General features: G+C 43.6%; 1 non-coding gene across 1 annotated transcript; it reads left to right on the top strand.

Moving 5' to 3' along the window:
• Positions 1-772: 772 nt before the first annotated feature.
• Positions 773-879, top strand: LOC126337501 (U6 spliceosomal RNA). Its single transcript, XR_007565078.1, has one exon. It is a non-coding gene; the product is annotated as a U6 spliceosomal RNA (small nuclear RNA).
• Positions 880-10,191: the final 9,312 nt, after the last annotated feature.

The following is a 10,191-nucleotide window of genomic DNA, read 5'->3' as shown; positions in this document are numbered from 1 at the left end:
GATCCCTTGACGAGACGTGCCACTCTTCGTTGAATCTTTTCTATTTCTTCTATCAGTCCTACGTACTAGGGATCCCACACATATGAACAATACTTAATAATCGGTTGAAGAAGCGACTTATAAGCCACTTCCTTCGTGGATGAGTCACATTTCCTTGAGATTATTTCTATGAATCTGTGTCTGGCTTGTACTTTTCACACAATTTATTTTATATGGTCATTCCACTGAAGGTCGCTCTCAGATATTTTACGGCAGGTACTGTTATCAGCGGTTTGTCTTCAATAGTGTAGCTATACACTACTGGATTTCTTTTCCTTTGTAAGCGCAGTACGTTACATTTATTTACTCTCAGAGCCTGCACCATTCATCACTTCTCTGGAGGTCGTCCCGCAAATCGTTACTGTCTTCTGGCATTGCTACTTTGTTATAGACAACAAAATCATCTGCGAACAGCCTTAGAGAGCATCTGAAGCTTTCTACTAGATCATTTATATAATTTGTAAACAGTAATGATCCTGAAACTTCCTGGCAGATTAAAACTGTGTGCCGGACCGAGACTCGAACTCGGGACCTTTGCCTTTAGCAGGCAAGTGCTCTACCAAGTGCTCTGTGGCTAATCCATGTCTCCGCAATATCCTTTCTTTCAGGGGTGATAGTTCTGCAAGATTCGTAGGAGAGCTTACGTAAAGTTTGTAAGGTAGGAGACGAGGTACTGGCAGAAGAAAAGCTGTGAGGACGGGGCGTGAGTCGCGCTTGGGTAGCTCATTTGGACGCACTCGCTTCGGTGGTACATATACTAAAATTGGAACGATACAGAGAAGATTAGCATGGCCCCTGCGCAAGGACGACACGCAAAATCATGAAGCGTTCCACATTTCTTTGCCGGCACGGTAGCTCAGCGAGTTCGGTCAGAGGGTAATGTGCCCTCTGTAATAAAAAACCTGAGTTAACAGATTAACAACGAACTTAAATAGATGTCTTACGGCATCCGCCCCGAGCAGATGCAACGAACTAAAGCGGAAAAAAAATTGGTAGAGAAGTTACCCGCGAAAGGCAAAGGTCCCGAGTTCGAGTCTCGGTCCGGCACACAGTTTTAATCTGCCAGGAAGTTTCATATCAGCGCGCACTCCGCTGCTGAGTGAAAATCTCAGGCCAGTAATGATCCTATCACGCGTGACTGGGGTACTCCGGAAATAACATTTGTCAATTTTGTCCGTTAAGAGCGGCATGTTGAGTTCTGTCTGCATGGAAGCCTTGAATCGAGTCGCAAGTCTGCTCCGATAACATATAAGTTCGATTTTTTTTTACTATACTGCAATGCGGGACGGTATCAAATGCTTTCCTGAAGTCAAGAAACACGGCATCAACCTGAGCGCCATTGTCTACGGCGCTGATGATCTCATGAAGGAACAGAGCGAGCTGAGTTTCGCAGGATCTCTGCGGAATCCATGTTGATTTTTATAGAGGAGATTTTCCTTCTCCAGCAACGTCATAATTCTTGAGCATAAAACTTGTTCGATAATTCTACAACGTCAAACGATTCAGGTCTATAATTATCCTTGGATACTCCCTTCAGTTTACTAAATTCATATTAACCTTTTCTATCTCTGATCTGCGACGACACTGCTTCCAGCCGTTTGAGGACAGAAGCCAATACTGCTTGTTTTCGCTAACAACAAGCACTGTCCTAGCCATATCGTAGTGTGTAAAAACAGATTTAAGACCTCAAATGACGCTACTGAGATCGGAATGTGCGCAAAACATAACGAGGGGAATAAAGAAACAATAAAAACTGGTCTGCAGATTTCTCACTATCCCGTGAGACGGCAAGTTCTTAAGCACAAATAAATTTCTCTACTGAAGTGGCTGTATCTACAGTTACTTCTTACTAGATACCCTGCCTATCCGACGCTAATGGGCGCGATAAGTATGCCGACTAGAATGCACTGATCTAAACTGTGCGCTGTGTACTAGCAGGAAACTGAAATATAATGGCGTGACGCGGCGATCTGGTGGCGGGAAAATTACACTAGGAAGCCGTCATACACAATGGTGTGCATCAAGATTTACGCAACAACAAACACTACAGTAATTTTTTAACCACTAGTCTACACAGTAAAATATCCAGGTATATTTCACTTCTTTGCAGAAGCACTTGAAGAAACAACTAAATTAAATTGCTGTGTGCCAGACAACTGCTGCTCTGCTACCACTACTGATACGTCTGCTCAGCTCGGCTCGACTTATGTATAAAATCGAACACAGTATTCTAACGACACAGTACTGAAAACTGTAAGTATCGAATAAAACCTGGTTCGTGGTTGCGTGATCGCAGAATAGTCATATGTTTTCAGAATGAGATTTTCACTCTGCAGCGGAGTGTGCGCTGATATGAAACTTCCTGGCAGATCAAAACCGTGCGCCCGACCGAGACTCGAACTCGGGACCCTTGCCTCTCGCGGGCAAGTGCTATACCAACTGAGCCACCGAAGCACGACTCACGCCCGTTACTCACAGCTTTACTTCTGCCAGTATCCGTCTCCTACCTTCCAAACTTTACAGAAGGTCTTCTGCGAAACATGCAGAACTAGCACTCCTGAAAGAAAGGATACTGTGGAGACATGGCTTAGCCACAGCCTGGGGGATGTTTCCAGAATGAGATTTTCACTCTGCAGCGGAGTGTGCGCTGATATGAAACTTCCTGGCAGATCAAAACCGTGCGCCCGACCGAGACTCGAACTCGGGACCCTTGCCTCTCGCGGGCAAGTGCTATACCAACTGAGCCACCGAAGCACGACTCACGCCCGGTACTCACAGCTTTACTTCTGCCAGTATCCGTCTCCTAGCAGCTTTACTTCTGCCAGTATCCGTCTCCTAGCTGTGAGTACCGGGCGTGAGTCGTGCTTCGGTGGCTCAGTTGGTATAGCACTTGCCCGTGAGAGGCAAGGGTCCCGAGTTCGAGTCTCGGTCGGGCGCACGGTTTTGATCTGCCAGGAAGTTTCATATCAGCGTACACTCCGCTGCAGAGTGAAAATCTCTTTCTGGAAACGTCCCCCAGGCTGTGGCTAAGCCATGTCTCCACTGTATCCTTTCTTTCAGGAGTGCTAGTTCTGCATGTTTCGCAGAAGAGCTTCTGTAAAGTTTGGAAGGTAGGAGACGGATACTGGCAGAAGTAAAGCTGTGAGTCGGGCTTCGGTGGCTCAGTTGGTATAGCACTTGCCCGCGAGAGGCAAGGGTCCCAAGTTCGAGTCTCGGTCGGGCGCACGGTTTTGATCTGCCAGGAAGTTTCAGTCATATGTTTTAATGAGAACAGCGATAAGTACACAGTTAATGTTTCTATAATGTGTCGACGTAAAACTGGTAACAAGTTGTGTAGGAATTTTGTTCATTTAGAACTCTGCCTGATTGGTCTTTTAGATGGATGTAAATTTCAGTTTCTTCCATCACATCCATGACTTTGCCTTTCTGTAACTTACGTAATGTTTGTAATGATTCATCTATATTAGGTTTATTCTGGTTGGTGTCTTTTAAGTGTGTAGCAAAGGTGGAAGGACTATTGGCGCTTACTGTCGTGCGATCTTTAAATCGTGTGCTAACTTTACTTCCTGTTTGTCTAATATAAAATTTTGAGCATTATTTATAGTTAATTTTGTGGATTCCTGTTTCGTAAACCAATGACAACAGACGTAATCATCTACAACCAATCATACCTCCTGAGAGCACACAAGCCCGCACTTCATTCTATGATGCACAGACTTATCAACGCACCAGTGAAGAAGAAAAAAACTGAAAAAGAATTACATATATTCCGAATCGTGGCTGTAAATAATCGTTATCCTAAAGACTTAGTGGACACTTCAATCAGAAAGAAAACTTACCAATTCCGTAGATGAAATAAATTTATCAGAGACACAAACGAGCAACACAAAAACAAAGCATTTGTGTAGCCATATCTAGGTATTGTTCAAGACAAAATTACTCAATGTTTCAAGGATACAGTACTATACAATGGCTACAGGAGCACCAACGGTCTGCAACGGTTATTGAGACATTTACCATGGAAATGAGAGACTTTTTCTCAACTAGGAATCTAGAAAATTAAATGCGAAAAATGCTCATAATTTTATGTTGGGCGTACAGAAAGGAAAGTTAGGACAGATTAAAAAAAAACACACGACAATAAGCGACAATAACCCAGCCACCTTTTGCTGCGCGGTTAAAAAAATATGCAAAATACCAAATGTTGATAAATTGCTACAAATATTACAACAAGATAAAATTGTGGATATAATGGAAGAAATTGAAATTTACATCTATGTAAATGACCAATCAGACGGTGTTTTAAATCAACAAAAAGACCTGCGAAATGAAACTTCCTAGACAACTTTTTACCAGTTCTACGAAGAAGCATTATAGAACCATAGAACGTATAATTATCGCTGTTGTTGTTGTGGTCTTCAGTCCGAAGACTGCTTGGATGCAGCTCTCTAAGCTACTCTTTCCTGTGCAATCCTTTTCTCTCTTTTAATTACTATAACCTACATCCTTCTGTATCTGCTTACTGTATTCATCTCTTGGTCTCCCTCTACAATTTTTACACAACACTTTCCTCCAGTACTAAATTGGCGATCCCTCGATGTCTCAGAATGTTTCTATCAACTGATCCCTTTTTTTTTTTTAGCCAAGTTGTGCCACACATTTCTTATCTTCCTAGTTCTGCTCAGTACCTCCTCACTAGTTACGTGATTTACCAATCTCACCTGCCACATTCTTCTATAGCACCAAATTCCGAAAGCTTCTCTTCTCTACTTGTCCAAACTGATCGTCGCCCATGTTTCACTTCCGTACATGCCCACACACCAGACAAATACCTTCAGAAAAGGCTGCCTAACACTTAAATCTACACTCCTGGAAATTGAAATAAGAACACCGTGAATTCATTGTCCCAGGAAGGGGAAACTGTATTGACACATTCATGGGGTCAGATACATCACATGATCACACTCACAGAACCACAGGCACATAGACACAGGCAACAGAGCATGCACAATGTCGGCACTAGTACAGTGTATATCCGCCTTTCACAGCAACGCAGGCTGCTATTCTCCCATGGAGACGATCGTAGAGATGCTGGATGTAGTCCTGTGGAACGGCTTGCCATGCCATTTCCACCTGGCGCCTCAGTTGGACCAGCGTTCGTGCTGGACGTGCAGACCACGTGAGACGACACTTCATCCAGTCCCAAACATGCTCAATGGGGGACAGATCCGGAGATCTTGCTGGCTAGGGTAGTTGACTTACACCTTCTACAGCACGTTGGGTGGCACGGGATACATGCGGACGTGCATTGTCCTGTTGGAACAGCAAGTTCCCTTGCCGGTCTAGGAATGGTAGAACGATGGGTTCGATGACGGTTTGGATGTACCGTGCACTATTCAGTGTCCCCTCGACGATCACCAGAGGTGTACGGCCAGTGTAGGAGATCGCTCCCCACACCATGATGCCGGGTGTTGGCCCTGTGTGCCTCGGTCGTATGCAGTCCTGATTGTGGCGCTCACCTGCACGGCACCAAACACGCATACGACCATCATTGGCACCAAGGCAGAAGCGACTCTCATCGCTGAAGACGACACATCTCCATTCGTCCCTCCATTAACGCCTGTCGTGACACCACTGGAGACGGGCTGCACGATGTTGGGGCGTGAGCGGAAGACGGCCTAACGGTGTGCGGGACCGTAGCCCAGCTTCATGGAGACGGTTGCGAATGGTCCTCGCCGATACCCCAGGAGCAACAGTGTCCCTAATTTGCTGGGAAGTGGCGGTGCGGTCCCCTACAGCACTGCGTAGGATCCTACGGTCTTGGCGTGCATCCGTTCGTCGCTGCGGTCCGGTCCCAGGTCGACGGGCACGTGCACCTTCCGCCGACCACTGGCGACAACATCGATGTACTGTGGAGACCTCACGCCCCACGTGTTGAGCAATTCGGCGGTACGTCCACCCGGCCTCCCGCATGCCCACTATTCGCCCTCGCTCAAAGTCCGTCAACTGCACATACGGTTCACGTCCACGCTGTCGCGGCATGCTACCAGTGTTAAAGACTGCGATGGACCTCCGTATGCCACGGCAAACTAGCTGGCACTGACGGCGGCGGTGCACAAATGCTGCGCAGCTAGCGCCATTCGACGGCCAACACCGCGGTTCCTGGTGTGTACGCTGTGCCGTGCGTGTGATCATTGCTTGTACAGCCCTCTCGCAGTGTCCGGAGCAAGTATGGTGGGTCTGACACACCGGTGTCAATGTGTTCTTTTTTCCATTTCCAGGAGTGTATATTCGATGTCAACAAATTTCTCTTCTTCAGAAACGCTTTTCTTGCCATATCCAGTCAATATTTTTTATCCTCTCTACTTCGGACGTCATAACTTATTCTGCTGCCCGAATAGCAAAACTCATCTGCTAATTTAAATGTCTCGTTTCCCAATCTGATTTCCTCAGTATCACCTGATTTAATTCGACTACTTTCCATTATTTTTGTTTTGCTTTTCTTGATGATCATCTTATACACCCCTTTCAAGACACTGTCCATTACGCTCAACTGCTCTTTTAAGTCCTTTACTGTCTGTAACCGGATTGGAATGTCAGCGGAAAACCTCAAAGTGTTTATGTCTTCTCCCTGAGCTTTAATTCCTAAGCTAATTTTTTCTTTTGCGTCCTTTAATACTTGGTCAATGTACGAGCTGAATACTAACGAGGATGGGTTGCAACCTCGTCTCACTCCGTCCTCAACCAGTGCTTGCCTTTTATGCCCGCGACTCTTTTAACTGCCGTCTGGTTTCTGTACAAGTTGTACATAGCCTTTCGTTTCCTGTATTTTACCCCTGATACCACTAAAATTTCAGAGAATGTGTTACACTCAACACGTTAAAAATCTTTCTCTAGATCTAGAAGTGCTGTATTTCTCTTCCCCGACGTCATCTTCTACCAGTTTCTCCATTATTTTTTCAAAATTCATGTTAGTATTTTGCAACCATGACTTATTAAGCTGATAGTTCGATAATGTTCACATCTGTCAGCACTTGCTTTCTTTGGAACTGGAATTGTTACATTGTTTTTGATGTCTGAGGGTATTTCGTCTGTTTCATAGATCTTTCTCACCAGACGGAAGAGTTAAGTCATGTATGGCTCTCCAAAGGCTATTGGTAGTTCTGAGGGAAAAAAACTCACTGGGCTTTGTTTCGACTTAGGTCTTTCAGTGCTCTTGCAGTATCACATCTCCCGTCACATTTTCATCTACGTCCTCTTCAGATTATATAATGTTGCCTTCAAGGTCATGTCCTTTGTATAGAATCTATATATACTCCTTCACCTTTCGTCTTTCCCTTGTTTGCTTGGGACTGCTTTTCCATCTGTATTCTTGATATTCGTATAACTGCTTCTCTTTTCTCCAAATGCCTCTTAATTTTTCTGTGGGCGGTATCTATCTTTCCCAAAGCGAGAAATGATTCTAAAACCTTACATTTGTCATCTATCTGTCCCTGTTTAATTATTTTACTCTTCCTGTCAATCTCACTTTTTAGACGTTTGTATTCCCTTCCGTCTGCTTCATATGCTGCATTTTTATATTTTCTCCTATATCAATTAAATTCAGTATCTCCTGTATTATCCAAGTGTCTTCCACTAGACCTTGTCTTTTTACCTATCCTCTGCTGCCTTCACTATCTCATCTCTTAAAGTTTCCCATTCGTCTTTTACTGTATTCCTTTCTACTTTTCTAGCCAATCGTTGCCTAATGCTCCCTCTGAAACTTTCAGCAACCTATGGTTCTTTCAACTTATTCAGGTCCCTTTTCCTTAATTTTCTACCTTTTTGCAGTTTCATTCGTTTTAATCTACACATCACAACCAATAAGTTATGGTCAGAGCCCACATCCGCCGCTGTAAATGTCTTGGAATTTAAAATCTGTTCCCAAAATCTCTGTCTTACCATTATACAATCAATTTGAAACCTTCCAGTGTCTCTAGGTGTCTTCCAGGTATATAAGCTCTTTTCATGGTTCTTTAACCAATCGTAAGCGATGATTAAATTATGTACAAAATTCTTCCAGGCGGTTTCCTCTTTCTTTCCTTTACTCGAGTCCACACTCACCTTTAATTTTTCCTTCTTTTCCTTTTCCTACTATCGAATTCCAGTTCCCCATCAAAACTAAATTTTGATCTCCCTTAACTATCTGAGTAATTTCTTTTATATAATCATACATTTCTTCAATCTTTCCATCGTTTGCGGAGCTGTTGGCATACAAAGTTGTACTACTGTGGTGGGTGTGGGCTCCGTGTCTCTCTTGGCTGCGATAATGCTTTCCCTATACTGTTGATAGTAGCTTACCCACATTCTTTTTTCTTATTCATTATTAAACCCACTCCGGAGTTACCCATATTTAGTTTTGTATTTATAACCCTGTTCTGTCCCTTCTTCTACCGAACTTCAGTAATGCCACTGTATCTAAATTCAACTTATAAATTTCTCTTTTTGAACTTTCTAACTTACTTCCCCTGTTATGGAATCTAACATTCCACGCTCCGATCCGTAAAACGCCAGTTTTTTCTCCTCTGATGGCGACATTCTCCTGAATACATTAAATGTATTCTCAGTTACTAGTATGGACAACCATTAGCTGTAGGATGGATTGACGACACTAAAAATTTGTGCGGGACGGGGACCAGAACGCGGATTTCAGTGTAACACAGGTACTGCGATATCGGATTTATCCACTGACACCGTGCAAGCCTTTCAAGTAAAATGCCTCTCCTGTACGGAAATATATGTACTGGTTGGTGACATATATAACTTTGGATCTGACTGTGAGTCATTGTGGATAGCCAACTGGTAAGGCGACCACTTACTGTAAGCGAGAAATCAGGATTCGCGTCCCTATTCGGGAACTTTCGTTAGTAATTCAGAAAAACACGGAATATCGTACTCTCCTAAGTAGTTTCAGCTCGGGGATCCGAATCGGGAACTATTTTACCTCCTAATATTTTACCCAAGTGGACGCCATCATCTTTTAATTGCACAATAGAGTTGCACGTCCTCGGGAAACATTACAGCTGTAGTTTCCCCTAGCTTTCAACTGTTTGCAGTACCAGCACAGCAAGGGCGTTTTGGTTGATGTTACAAGGCCAGATCAGTCAGTCATCCAGACTCCAGCCTCTGAAAGTACTGAAATGCCTGCTACCTCTCTTCAGAAACCACAAATTTGTCTGGCCTCACAAGAGATAGATCGCCGTTGTGGTTTCACCTATGGCATAGCTATGTGTATCGCCGTGGCACGCAAGCTACCCCACCTACGGCAAGGTCCATGGTTCATGGGAGGAATTATCGCTATACTCATTTATAAATATGACTGTAATATAAAAGGTCACCCCATCATAAAGCCGGTTTTACTCGATTGTTGTAGTTTTCAGTACTGTTTCATTAGATTGCTGTGGTAAATTTTATGTATAAAATCTTTGTAACAACTACTGAAAAATGACGTGATCTCACAGTAACGGAACAAATATTTACAAGTTATTTTAAAGAAATTAAATACAGTCATATTTACTCCAATGATGAACGATAATTAAATATAGCTGAGAAAGAACCAATCATATGGCCGGGAGGCCCAATCCGAGGAAGCTCGGACGCCGATTGCAACTCTTATTTCAGTCGACGCCACACTGGGCGACTTGCGCGTCGGTGATGATGATGAAAGGATGATGATGGTAACACAACACACAGTTCATGTGAGGAGAAAATTTCCAGACCGGTCGGGAATCGTACCCGTGCCCGCTGCATGGTAATGTGCAGACATAATTGAGAAGAAAGACGTGTATGCTCAATTAACAAATGTCTGTGAAATAATTACAATCTTCCTAGTGTTAAGTACGACAAAATTTTCGACCTTATATATAAGACTTTGCAAATGCTCAAAGACAATGCGCCCCTAAACTAACGAAAAGCTATTTTTATTTCGTGTCAATTACATGCAGTCGTGGAAGCAAGGACGTACGTGACATAATATACCATCAAAGAATCGTCCATAAAGTATGTCATAATCCGTCTAGTATTTACTGAGATATGACTTATTCCTGTGTTAAAGCAGTAAGTGGTGCCAATGCATCCAATGTACACTCCTGGAAATTGAAATAAGAACACCGT

This window comes from Schistocerca gregaria, chromosome 2 (assembly GCF_023897955.1).
Source record: "Schistocerca gregaria isolate iqSchGreg1 chromosome 2, iqSchGreg1.2, whole genome shotgun sequence".
In the NCBI taxonomy this organism is placed as follows: Eukaryota; Metazoa; Arthropoda; class Insecta; order Orthoptera; family Acrididae; genus Schistocerca; species Schistocerca gregaria.
The sequence above is the reverse complement of the archived record's forward strand: the minus strand, read 5'-3'. Positions and strand labels throughout refer to the sequence as shown.